This window comes from Coregonus clupeaformis, chromosome 2 (genome assembly GCF_020615455.1).
Source record: "Coregonus clupeaformis isolate EN_2021a chromosome 2, ASM2061545v1, whole genome shotgun sequence".
Classification (NCBI taxonomy): Eukaryota; Metazoa; Chordata; class Actinopteri; order Salmoniformes; family Salmonidae; genus Coregonus; species Coregonus clupeaformis.
Genome location: NC_059193.1, coordinates 11,128,623 through 11,142,636, shown reverse-complemented (window position 1 = coordinate 11,142,636; position 14,014 = coordinate 11,128,623).

Sequence of the window (14,014 nt, the reverse complement as noted above, 5' to 3'; positions counted from 1 at the left end):
ATGGTGAACTGACTAACTGTGTCTGCTACGATGGTGAACTGACTAACTGTGTCTGCTATGATGGTGAACTGACTAACTCTGTCTGCTCAAATGGTGAACTGACTAACTGTCTTCTACGATGGTGAACTGACTAACTGTGTCTTCTACGATGGTGAATGGACTAACTGTGTCTGCTATGATGGTGAACTGACTAACTGTGTCTGCTACGATGGTGAACTGACTAACTGTGTCTGCAACGATGGTGAACTGACTAACTGTGTCTGCTACGATGGTGAACTGACTAACTGTGTCTGCTACAATGGTGAACTGACTAACTGTGTCTGCTATGATGGTGAACTGACTAACTGTGTCTGCTATGATGGTGAACTGACTAACTGTGTCTGCTCGATGGTGAACTGACTAACTGTGTCTGCTCGATGGTGAACTGACTAACTGTGTCTGCTACGCTGGTGAACTGACTAACTGTGTCTGCTACGATGGTGAACTGACTAACTGTGTCTGCTATGATGGTGAACTGACTAACTCTGTCTGCTCGATGGTGAACTGACTAACTTTGTCTGCTCGATGGTGAACTGACTAACTGTCTTCTACGATGGTGAACTGACTAACTGTGTCTTCTACGATGGTGAATGGACTAACTGTGTCTGCTACGATGGTGAACTGACTAACTGTGTCTGCTACGATGGTGAACTGACTAACTGTGTCTGCAACGATGGTGAACTGACTAACTGTGTCTGCTATGATGGTGAACTGACTAACTGTGTCTGCTATGATGGTGAACTGACTAACTGTGTCTGCTCGATGGTGAACTGACTAACTCTGTCTGCTCGATGGTGAACTGACTAACTTTGTCTGCTCGATGGTGAACTGACTAACTGTCTTCTACGATGGTGAACTGACTAACTGTGTCTTCTACGATGGTGAATGGACTAACTGTGTCTGCTACGATGGTGAACTGACTAACTGTGTCTGCTACGATGGTGAACTGACTAACTGTGTCTGCTACGATGGTGAACTGACTAACTGTGTCTGCTATGATGGTGAACTGACTAACTGTGTCTGCTATGATGGTGAACTGACTAACTGTGTCTGCTCGATGGTGAACTGACTAACTGTGTCTGCTCGATGGTGAACTGACTAACTGTGTCTGCTACGCTGGTGAACTGACTAACTGTGTCTGCTACGATGGTGAACTGACTAACTGTGTCTGCTATGATGGTGAACTGACTAACTCTGTCTGCTCGATGGTGAACTGACTAACTTTGTCTGCTCGATGGTGAACTGACTAACTGTCTTCTACGATGGTGAACTGACTAACTGTGTCTTCTACGATGGTGAATGGACTAACTGTGTCTGCTACGATGGTGAACTGACTAACTGTGTCTGCTATGATGGTGAACTGACTAACTCTGTCTGCTCGATGGTGAACTGACTAACTTTGTCTGCTCGATGGTGAACTGACTAACTGTCTTCTACGATGGTGAACTGACTAACTGTGTCTTCTACGATGGTGAATGGACTAACTGTGTCTGCTACGATGGTGAACTGACTAACTGTGTCTGCAACGATGGTGAACTGACTAACTGTGTCTGCTATGATGGTGAACTGACTAACTGTGTCTGCTCGATGGTGAACTGACTAACTGTGTCTGCTCGATGGTGAACTGACTAACTGTGTCTGCTACGCTGGTGAACTGACTAACTGTGTCTGCTCGATGGTGAACTGACTAACTGTGTCTGCTACGATGGTGAACTGACTAACTGTGTCTGCTATGATGGTGAACTGACTAACTGTGTCTGCTCGATGGTGAACTGACTAACTGTGTCTGCTATGATGGTGAACTGACTAACTGTGTCTGCTCGATGGTGAACTGACTAACTGTGTCTGCTCGATGGTGAACTGACTAACTGTGTCTGCTACGCTGGTGAACTGACTAACTGTGTCTGCTACGCTGGTGAACTGACTAACTGTGTCTGCTACGATGGTGAACTGACTAACTGTGTCTGCAACGATGGTGAACTGACTAACTGTGTCTGCTATGATGGTGAACTGACTAACTGTCTTCTACGATGGTGAACTGACTAACTGTGTCTTCTACGATGGTGAATGGACTAACTGTGTCTGCTATGATGGTGAACTGACTAACTGTGTCTGCTACGATGGTGAACTGACTAACTGTCTTCTACGATGGTGAACTGACTAACTGTGTCTTCTACGATGGTGAACTGACTAACTGTGTCTGCTACGATGGTGAACTGACTAACTGTGTCTGCAACGATGGTGAACTGACTAACTGTGTCTGCTACGATGGTGAACTGACTAACTGTGTCTGCTATGATGGTGAACTGACTAACTGTCTTCTACGATGGTGAACTGACTAACTGTGTCTTCTACGATGGTGAATGGACTAACTGTGTCTGCTATGATGGTGAACTGACTAACTGTGTCTGCTACGATGGTGAACTGACTAACTGTCTTCTACGATGGTGAATGGACTAACTGTGTCTGCTATGATGGTGAACTGACTAACTGTGTCTGCTACGATGGTGAACTTACTAACTGTGTCTGCAACGATGGTGAACTGACTAACTGTGTCTGCTACGATGGTGAACTGACTAACTGTGTCTGCTACAATGGTGAACTGACTAACTGTGTCTGCTACGATGGTGAACTGACTAACTGTGTCTGCTGCGATGGTGAACTGGCTGTGTCTGCTATGATGGTGAACTGACTAACTCTCTCTCTTTCTCTCTTTCTCTCTATCTCTCGCTCTCTCTCTTTCTCTCTCTCTCTCGCTCTCTCTCTATCTCTCTCTCTCTCTCTCTCTCTCTCGCTCCCCTCTCTCTCTTTCTATCTCTTTCTCTCTCTCGCTCTCTCTCTCTCTCTCTATCCTTCACTCCCTGTCTCCTTTTCTCGCTCCCCTCTCTTTCTTTCTCTCTCTCTCTCTCTCTCTCTCTCTCTCTCTCTCTCTCTCTCTCTCTCTCTCTCTCTCGCTCTCTCTCTCTCTCTCTCTCTCTCTCTCTCTCACTATTTCTCTCTCTCTCTCTATCCTTCACTCCCTATCTCCCTTTCTCGCTCCACTCTTTCTCTCTCTCTCTCTCTCGCTCCCCTCTCTCTCTCTTTCTATCTCTCTTTCTCTCTCTATCCTTCACTCCCTGTCTCCCTCTCTTGCTCCCCTCTCTTTCTTTCTCTCTCTCTCTCTCTCTCTCTCTCTCTCTCTCTCTCTCTCTCTCTCTCTCTCTCTCTCTCTCTCTCTCTCTCTCTCTCTCTCTCTCTCTCTCAATTCAATTCAAAGGGCTTTATTGGTTTCCAAAGGAATAGAGACATTTCACATTTCATATTATGGTTATATACAGTATTGTAACGATGTGCAAATAGTTAAATTAGAAAAGGGAAAATAAACATAAATATGGGTTGTATTTACAATGGTGTTTGTTCTTCACTGGTTGCCCTTTTCTTGTGGCAACAGGTCACAAATATTGCTGCTGTGATGGCACACTGTGGTATTTCACCCAATAGATATGGGAGTTTATCAAAATTGGATTTGTTTGTTAATTATTTGTGGGTCTGTGTAATCTGAGGGAAATATGTGTCTCTAATATGGTCATACATTTGGCAGGAGGTTAGGAAGTGCAGCTCAGTTTCCACCTCATTTTGTGGGCAGTGTGCACATAGCCTGTCTTCTCTTGAGAGCCAGGTATGCCTACGGCGGCCTTTCTCAATAGCAAGGCTATGCTCACTGAGTCTATACATAGCCAAAGCTTTCTTAAATTTGGGTCAGTCACAGTGGTCAGGTATTCCGCCATTGTGTACTCTCTGTTTAGGGCCAAATAGCATTCTAGCTCTGTTCTTTTGTTAATTCTTTCCAATGTGTTAAGTAATTATCTTTTAGTTTTCTCGTGATTTGGTTGGGTCTAATTGTGTTGCTGTCCTGGGGCTCTGTGGGGTCTGTTTGTGTTTGTGTACAGAGCCCCAGGACCAGCTTGCTTAGGGATGTCATGAGCCCTCTCACTCCACCGGGTTACCACCTTAATTGGTTTCCACTATCTTCCACTCTGCTCACCTCCCTCTCTCTACTCAGCCTAACTAGCTCCACCTGTCCCTGCTCTGCTCGGCTCTAATTACTCTGCCAGCTGCGCTGCATTACCCACTAACCTCTCCCAGTATTTAAGGCCCTGTCTTTCAGCTCTCCGGTGTCAGATCGTCTGCAAAGCTCACACCCGGAACCTGTTTGCTCGCGCTTCTGGCTCACCCTGGTTTTGTGACCCCGGACCTGCCTGTTTATTGGATACTCTTCTGCCTTAGGAGATCCAGACCTGCTTCTGCCATTACGACTCCTGACTACTCTTCAATCCCGGTAACTCTGACCAGCCTTCTGCCTTGCTACTACGTATTTTGGATTTCCCTTGAACTGTACTGCTGCCTGGTTTCATTCCGCCCCGTTGTGTCTGTGTTTCCTCCCCCCCAGGACTTCTGGACCACCAACCACCGGCGTCATCGGACGCATCGCTGCCACTGGGGGGAGGCACAGACCCAGCACATCGGACGGGATAACCCCTGGAGCCTTCACTCACTCCCTACATCCCTTTCCCTTTAAGTTTAAATAAACTTTCTGGTGTGGCTAATTGTGGTCCTCTTGTCGTCTGTCTGAACCGCGACAGTACGATCTGACCATCATGGACTCAGCGCACACTTCCCCCGACATGGAAACCGAAGAGCTTGAGCAACCCACCGCCATGCTACGCCTGGAACACACTGAGAGAGAGCTAGGCCGCATGAGCGGCGTCATCTCCTCTCTGCTTCAGGTCGGCCACCAACAGCATCAGCAGTTCCAGCAGCACCAGCAGCAGTCCCAGCAGCAGCAACAACAACTCGCCATGATCATTCAACTCCTCACCAACCTGACCCCAGCCAGTCTGCCCACCAGCCCTGCCCCCGAGTTACCTGCCCCGGTCATTGCAGCCGCTGCTCCGGGAACCCAAGATTGAAACCCCGAGCGGTTCAACGGCGATTCAACCCAGGTCCGGCCATTCCTGACTAGCTGCCGACTTCAGTTCTCCTTGCAGCCAAGGACCTTACCGCCACGAGAGGGCTAAAGTTGGGTATGCCATCACTCACCTGACGGGCCGAGCTCGACTCTGGGGAACAGCAGAGTTCGAACGTCAAACCCCGCATGTGCAACCTTCGACCTGTTTGCTGAGGAGATGCTGAAGGTGTTTGACCTGGATTCCCCCAACCGCAGAGGCGTCTCGTGAACTGTTCAGTATTCGACAAGGCAGACGTGCAGTCGCAGACCATTCCATCGACTTCCGAACCCTGGCTAGGCGAAGTTCTTGGAACACACCATCGTTGGTGGACGCGTTCTTCCATAGTTTGGCTGACTATATCAAGGGCGAGTTGGTCTCCCATGAACTGCCTTCCACTCTTGATGAAGCCATCGCACTGACTGTCAGGATCGACAGTAGGATACAGACCACGCCGTCGTGGGGGGGGCGCCAAGGTCCACCTACTACCGGCATTCGGAGAGATCCGGACTGGGCTCCTGTCATCTACTGCCACTCACCCAGGTCAGCTTGATCAGTCTGAGCCTATGGAGATTGGGCGAGCCTCTCTCACTCCTGCAGAGCGCCAGCGACAGCCACCTCAAACCTCTGCCTCTATTGTGGAGGTGATGGACATCGTGTGGTAACCTGCCCTTTAAAGGGCCGAAGCTCACCGGGCATAGGGGGAGTCCGGTTGAGTTCAATGACCATCCAGTCCTCCGACCGCAAACCCCTGCTGCAAGTTCACCTCCGCCTCCCTGACTCAACTCACACCCTGGCTGCTCTGGTGGATTCTGGCGCGAAGCCAACATAATGGACATCAAGCTGGCACGCCAACTGGGACTGGAGAACCTCCGTTTGACACCTCCTATTCCTGCCCGGGCACTGGACGGACACTTACTCGGATCGGTCACTCATGTCACGGCCCCGGTCTCGATGGGTCTGTCCGGAAACCATCAAGAAACTATCCAGTTTCACCTGCTCCCCCTCTCCAGGCCAACCCCTCATCCTGGGTTACCCATGGCTCCGCCCGGCACAACCCTCAGCTCGACTGGGTGACCGGGTGATCAGGGAGTGGGGGAGAGGACTGCCACCGAACCTGCCTGCTTGCCGCCGCACTACCCCCTCGGCCAGTACCTACTAACTCCGCTCCTGACCCCTCCAAGGACCCTGTGACGATTCTGCCAAGTCCCTGCATCGTTGCAGCTCTGACCTGGGCTGTTGAGGAACAGGTGCTGGAGGCTCTCCGTAACCAGCCAGGTCCCAGCACTTGCCCAGCTGACCGCCTTTTTGTCCCCGAAGACCTGAGGTCCCAGGTCGTTCAGTGGGGACATGACTCCCGCCTAGCTTGTCACCCTGGCTCCACCCGCACTTACAACCTGCTCGCCCAGAGGTTCTGGTGGCCCTCTCTGAGGAAGGATGTACGGGAATTCGTCCAAGCCTGCCCCATCTGCAACCAACACAAGTCGTTCTGCCAGCCCCCAGCCGGATTGCTGCAGCCCCTGCCTGTGCCCAGGAGTCCGCTGGTCCCTGCTGCGCCTTGTCCTCCTCCTCCACGGCTGGTCGATGGTGGTCTGGTTTACACCGTCCGCCGCCTGCTTCGGTCCAGACGGAGGGGTAGGGGTCTCCAGTACCTCATTGACTGGGAGGGCTATGGACCTGAGGAAAGGACCTGGGTGCCAGCTAGTCGGATTGTGGATAGGACTCTCATCACCGCTTTCCACCAACGGCATCCTGATCAACCTGCAATCCGTAAGGGGCCGCCCCAGAGGGATCCCTAACCCGTCCTGCCCGCTCGGCTTCCTGTCCTGTGCCTGATCCTGTCTCGGGACCTGTCCCATCTCCCGACCACGGCCCTCCGGCTTCCTCCGAGGATGAGGACGTTCGCTCGGACCGTTCGGAGGAGTTCTAGCCCCTCCTCCGGCCCCCTCCTCCCGCCCGGCGTGGTGTTGCTCTTGGGACTTCTGGGGCCGTCCCTTGGGGGGTTCTGTCATGAGCCCTCTCACTCCACCGGGTTACCACCTTAATTGGTTTCACTATCTTCCACTCTGCTCACCTCCCTCTCTCTACTCAGCCTAACTAGCTCCACCTGTCCCTGCTCTGCTCGGCTCTAATTACTCTGCCAGCTGCGCTGCATTACCCACTAACCTCTCCCAGTATTTAAGGCCCTGTCTTTCAGCTCTCCGGTGTCAGATCGTCTGCAAAGCTCACACCCCGGAACCTGTTTGCTCGCGCTTCTGGCTCACCCTGGTTTTGTGACCCCGGACCTGCCTGTTTATTGGATACTCTTCTGCCTTAGGAGATTCAGACCTGCTTCTGCCATTACGACTCCTGACTACTCTTCAATCCCGGTAACTCTGACCAGCCTTCTGCCTTGCTACTACGTATTTTGGATTCCCTTGAACTGTACTGCTGCCTGGTTTCATTCCGCCCTGTTGTGTCTGTGTTTCCTCCCCCCAGGACTTCTGGACCACCAACCACCGGCGTCATCGGACGCGTCGCTGCCACTGGGGGAGGCACAGACCCAGCACATCGGACGGGATAACCCCTAGAGCCTTCACTCACTCCCTACATCCCTTTCCCTTTAAGTTTAAATAAACTTTCTGGTGTGACGCAATTGTGGTCCTCTTGTCGTCTGTCTGAACCGTGACAAGGGAACTCTTCTCCAGGTTCATCTCTCTAGGTGATGGCTTTGTTATGGAAGGTATGGGAATCGCTTGCTTTTAGATGGTTGTAGAATTTAACGGCTCTTTTCTGGATTTTGATAATTAGCGGGTATTGGCCTTATTCTGCTCTGCATGCATTATTTGCTGTTTTATGTTGTACACAGAGGATAGTTTTGCAGAATTCTGCATGCAGAGTCTCAATTTGGTGTTTGTCCCATTTTGTGAATTCTTGGTTGGTGAGCGGACCCCAGACCTCACAACTGTCACGCTCTGGCTCCGGGACTCTGTATGTTGAGCCAGGGTGTGTTCGTTTCTTTGTGTTCTGTTTCTTGGTTGGGTTGTTCTAGGTTGTTGTGTTTCTTTGTTTGAGTGACTCCAAATCAGAGGTAACGAGTGTCAGCTGTTGGCTCGTTGTCTCTGATTGGGAGCCATATTTAAACTGTCTGTTTTCACCTTGTGTTTGTGGGTTTTTGTTCCTTGTCAGTCATTGTCACTGTGGACTTCACGAATCGTTATTTGTTTTGTTGTTTCGTGTTTCGCTTTAATTAAATAAAGCATCATGTTCGTGCAACACGCTGCGCTTTGGTCTACTCCTTTCCAAGACGTTCGTGACAGAAAAACCCACCATACAACGACCAAGCAGCGTGTCCAGACGGAGGCAGACTGGACATGGGAGGAAGCGCCGGGAAAGGAGATGGAGAGGCTGGCGATGGCCCAGGTGGGCAAAGTGTGGTCCTGGGAGGACATGCTCGGGGGCAAGGGACCTTGGGGTAGGATCAAGGCCCTGGCGAGAGAGGAGCAGCGGCGTCAGCAGTGCCATCGTCGGACTGGACGCGAGAGGCACCCCCAAGAATTTTTTTAGGGGGGCACAGGGCATGGACGACGGGGCTGACGGAGGCAGAGAAGGGGCGTATTCAAAAGGCCACCAGGTTACGGGGCCACTGGTCAAAGTAGGGAAAGGAGGTTTAGAGGCACGGCGAGAGGTACTGGGGTGTGTTACCAGTCCGGTCCGGCCCGTTCCAGTTCCCGGAGTAGAGCCAGTGGTGTGTGTCCCCAGTATGGTCCGGCCTGTTACGGCCCCTCGCACCAAATGGACGGTGCGCGTCTCAGCCGGTTCGGCCTGTTCCTGCCTCTCGCACCAAGCCTACGGTGTGCGTCGCCAGTCCTGCCCGGCCTGTTCCTGCTCCACGCACCAAACCTACGGTGTGCGTCGACAGCCCTGCCCGGCCTGTTCCTGCTCCACGCACCAAGTCTACGGTGTGCGTCGACAGCCCTGCCCGGCCTGTTCCTGCTCCACGCACCAAGCCTACGGTGTGCGTCGACAGCCCTGCCCGGCCTGTTCCTGCTCCACGCACCAAGCCTCACGGTGTGCGTCGACAGCCCTGCCCGGCCTGTTCCTGCTCCATGCGCCAAACCTACGGTGTGCGTCGCCAGCCCAGCCCGGCCTGTTCCTGCTCCACGTACCAAGTCTACGGTGTGCGTCGCCAGCCCTGCCCGGCCTGTTCCTGCTCCACGCACCAAGTCTACGGTGTGCGTCGCCAGCCCTGCCCGGCCTGTTCCTGCTCCACGCACCAAGTCTACGGTGTGCGTCGCCAGCCCTGTCCGGCCTGTTCCTGCTCCACGCACTAAGCCTACGGTGTGCGTCGTCAGCCCAGCCCGGCCTGTCCCTGCTCACGCACCAAGCCTACGGGGTGCGTCGCCAGCCCTGTCCGGCCTGTCCCTGCTCCACGCACCAGGTCTACGGTGTGCGTCGTCAGCCCAGCCCGGCCTGTCCCTGCTCCACGTACCAAGTCTACGGTGTGCGTCGCCAGCCCTGCCCGGCCTGTTCCTGCTCCACGCACCAAGTCTACGGTGTGCGTCGCCAGCCCTGCCCGGCCTGTTCCTGCTCCACGCACCAAGTCTACGGTGTGCGTCGCCAGCCCTGTCCGGCCTGTTCTGCTCCACGCACCAAGCCTACGGTATGCGTCGTCAGCCCAGCCCGGCCTGTCCCTGCTCCACGCACCAAGCCTACGGGGTGCGTCGCCAGCCCTGTCCGGCCTGTCCCTGCTCCACACACCAGGTCTACGGTGTGCGTCGTCAGCCCAGCCCGGCCTGTCCCTGCTCCACGCACCCAAGCCTACGGGGTGCGTCGTCAGCCTGGTCCAGCCCATTCCTGCCACTCGCACCAAGCCAGGGTGCGAGTCGTCAGCCCTGGTCCAGCCCGTTCCTGCCACTCGCATTCCGCCAGGGGTGCGAGTCGTCAGCCTGGTTCAGCCCGTTCCTGCTACTGCACCAAGCCCGGGAGTGCGAGTGCGTCAGCCTGGTAAGACCGGTCAGCTGCTCCACAACGGAGCGTAAGCAATCCGCTCCGTCATTGTCCAGTCCAGATCCAGCCAGCGGGGTCGGACCCGGACCAGGGGCGCTATGGGGGTTGTTTGGAGGGTGGTGGGCAAGGCCGGGCCAGAACCGCCGCCGAGGAGGTATGCCCGCCCAGCCCTCCCTTGTTTAGCCCTTATTGGGCGCGGTCGCAGTCCGCGCCTTTAGGGGGTACTGTCACGCTCTGGCTCCGGGACTCTGTATGTTGAGCCAGGGTGTGTTCGTTTCTTTGTGTTCTGTTTCTTGGTTGGTTGTTTCTAGGTTGTTGTGTTTCTTTGTTTGAGTGACTCCCAATCAGAGGTACCAGTGTCAGCTGTTGGCTCGTTGTCTCTGATTGGGAGCCATATTTAAACTGTCTGTTTTCACCTTGTGTTTGTGGGTTTTTGTTCCTTGTCAGTCATTGTCACTGTGGACTTCACGAATCGTTATTTGTTTTGTTGTTTCGTGTTTCGCTTTAATTAAATAAAGCATCATGTTCGTGCAACACGCTGCGCTTTGGTCTACCCCTTACCTCGATCGTGACAACAACCATAAAGGGCAATGGGTTATATAACTGATTCCAGTATTTTTAGCCAGATCCTAATTGGTAATGTCAAATGTTATGTTCCTTTTGATGGCGTAGAAGGCCCTTCTTGCCTTGTCTCTCAGATCGTCACAGCTTTGTGGAAGTTACCTGTGGCGCTGATGTTTAGGCCGAGGTATGTATAGTTTTTTGTGTGCTCTAGGGCAACGGTGTCTAAATGGAATTTGTATTTGTGGTCCTGGCAACTGGCCCTTTTTTGGAACACCATTATTTTTGTCTTACTGAAATTTACTGTCAGGGCCCCAAGTCTGACAGAATCTGTGCAGAAGATCTAGGTGCTGCTGTAGGCCCTCCTTGGTTGGGGACAGAAGCACCAAATCATCAGCAAACAGTAGACATTTGACTTCAGATTCTAGTAGGGTGAGGCCGGGTGCTGCAGACTGTTCTAGTGCCCTTGCTAATTCGTTGATATATATGTTGAAGACGGTGGGGCTCAAGCTGCATCCCTGTCTCACCCCACGGCCCTGTGGAAAGAAATGTGCATGTTTTTTGCCCATTTTAACGGCACACTTGTTGTTTGTGTACATGGATTTTATAATATAATAATCAATTTGTATAGCAGACTCTCATGCCAAATTTAATCAAAAGCTTTTTTGAAATCAACAAAGCATGAGAAGACTTTGCCTTTGCTCTCGGTCCCTCTATCCTTCACTCCCTCTTTCTCTCTTTCACTGTCTTCATTTTTTTACTATTTAAAAAAAAACTTGTTTTAGTCTCTCTCTCTCTGTCTGTCTGTCTGTCTGTCTGTCTGTCTGTCTGTCTGTCTGTCTGTCTGTTTGTCTCTCTGTGAAAGTGGTTTCCTGTATTTTTCCACCTTTCTCTGTGTGTAGTACTATATTTTTATAATGATAAAATTCTCAGGCTTGTTTTCCTCTGCTTTTGTAGCAGCAGCTGTGTTGAAGCAGGTAGTGGACGGTATCTGGACTGTGTGTGTTGTTAGATGGTATCTGTGTGTGGGAGAGGGAGAGAGAGTGCAAGTCATTTTAGGCCTACAATGTGTGTGTGTATGTTCTGTGTGTTGACTATGGCCAGCCATGTCTCTCTGACAGGAAGATGAATGTTGTTTAAAGTCCCCTGTGACTTTGGTGAACAAAAGAAAAGAAAAGCAGTGTTATCTGTTACGGAAACATGCATCGCTGTGCTGCTTTGACTCATCGTTTAAAAATAATAATTTTAGAGAACATAAAAGCCAATAGAAGATTTATGACATCAATTTGAGACATTGTATAATGTATTTACAATATTAATGTCCTTAAATGCACAGATATTGTTTAGTTTTTCCCCTGCAGCATCAGAGAACATAGGCTTTTATCACAGAAGGGGTTTGAGGCAGGCGGAGAGAGACTAGGTTATAGGAAGAGAGATTAAGGGGGAAAGAGAGGAGAGGGTATATGAGAGGTGAGTGGGAGAAGATAGGTGAAGACATAGTTGTGGTCTGAACATGCCAGCTCTTGTTGAGGTAAAGATGTGGGAGCCAGTAGGTATAGAATGAGATCTGAGCAAGTCCTGTATGTTATCTCTCTACCTGTATTCATCTGTGTAGCTATATCGCCTTCCCTCTGTCTCGCTCCCCCTGTTTGTCTCCCTCTCACATTCTGGAGCTTGGTTTTCACTGTTATCTCCACTATACTCTGTAAGGGCCACATTATCTACGCATATCATTCCTTTCACCATAGTGTTACATTTAACTGGTTCATAACATTTAATTTTCAATACTGAAATTTTTTCCCTTACTTATGAAGCAGGTTTCAATAGAATACAGTCAAGTCCCTTGAGAGGGTCAGAATCAGATGTATGTTAGTAAAAGTGCAATATTATCATAAAGAGACATATACTTGGAATACGGAGGAGGAATGGAGGGAAAAAGAGAGTCGGAGGAGGTAGAAGAGAGTGAGGGAGGAAGAGGGTGAGCTTGAATCGGTTGAATTTACCACAGGTGGACTCCAATCAAGTTGTAGAAACATCTCAAGGATGAACAATGGTAACAGAATGCACCTGAGCTCAATTTCGAGTTTCATAGCAAAGGGTCTGAATATTTCTGTAAATAAGGTATTTCTGTTTTTCATTTTTTATAAATGTGCAAAAATTTCTAAAAACCTGTTTTTGCTTTGCATTATGGGGTATTGTGTGTATATTGCTGAGGAAAAATAAATAATTTAATCCATTTTAGAATAAGGCTGTAACGTAACAAAATGTGGAAAAAGTCAAGGGGCCTTAATACTTTACAAATACACTGTATGTGGTTTCAGGGTGGGTGAAAACAGAGTTGGGTGCTGTGGTATCGGTAAAGGTAACCAGAAGTGGTCTGGTGATAATTGTTTGTGTTTCTGCTGGTCAGAGGGAGCAGACACTCTGCGCCACACGAATGGGGACAAGAGCTGTGACTTGCTTTGCTCTCAAGAAAAGGCGCCATTGAAAGGAGTGATTTCTGGGGTAGCTGTAAATGTGAAAGTGGACAAACTGAATGGGAAGATTCCCGGTGTTTGTGATGCTCGTCGTTTGGTGCGACGCAGAAAGGGTGGCTGGAGTGGTGAAACAGAAGAGTCATTGTCCGTTCTTTTGAGTTTTGATGTTGAGTCTTTGCCCCACAAAGCGATGTTAGGATATTTCAGTTATCCTCTACAAGTTTTTTCCCCGAATCCATTATGTTGTTACAGGTGTCAAGCTTTTGTGCATGTGGCAGCAGTGTGTAGGAGGGAGGTTCCTAGGTGTGAGAAGTGTGCAGAAGGGCATGAGACAAAGGAATGTGTAGTATTGGGGAAAGAAGCTGTATGTGTTAATTGTAGGGGGGCCCATGGGGCTGGGGATCAGAAGTGTCCGGTGCAAGAGAGGCAGGTTGAGGTTACCAGGGTTAGTGCAAAGTAGTACAGAGGGTGTCGTATGCTGAGGCAGTGACAAAGTAAAGGAAGATGGGTCAAGGGGGATGGATCCTGAGAGGATTCGTGTGAGTAGTAGATCTATGCCAGTAGAGGGATAGGCCAACGAGTGATATATGCATCAGTAAGATTGGCTTTTTAGCGTTCATAGCAATGGTTATCAACTGTACCTCAGGGATGAAACATAAGTCGAGGAAAATAAAGGTTGTGGTGGCAGCTGCAGAGAAGTATTTGGGTGTATGAGACTTGACATCAGAAGAGTAACAGGGTGTTGAGTTATTGTTTCCAGGCCTTCCAGGCCATTGGCCTGAGGTAGGACTAGATAGGTTTAAGTAGTGGAATTGGGTGGTGAGTTTTTAATGAGTGTAGGGTTAGATGGTAGGGTATTTGTTTATAATTATAATTGTTTTTTAAAAAATCAGTTTCCCTTTTTCCACGCAAAGTATAAGGGATTTATAGCCCAGTCTAGTTGGTGGCAGTAATGCAACATGT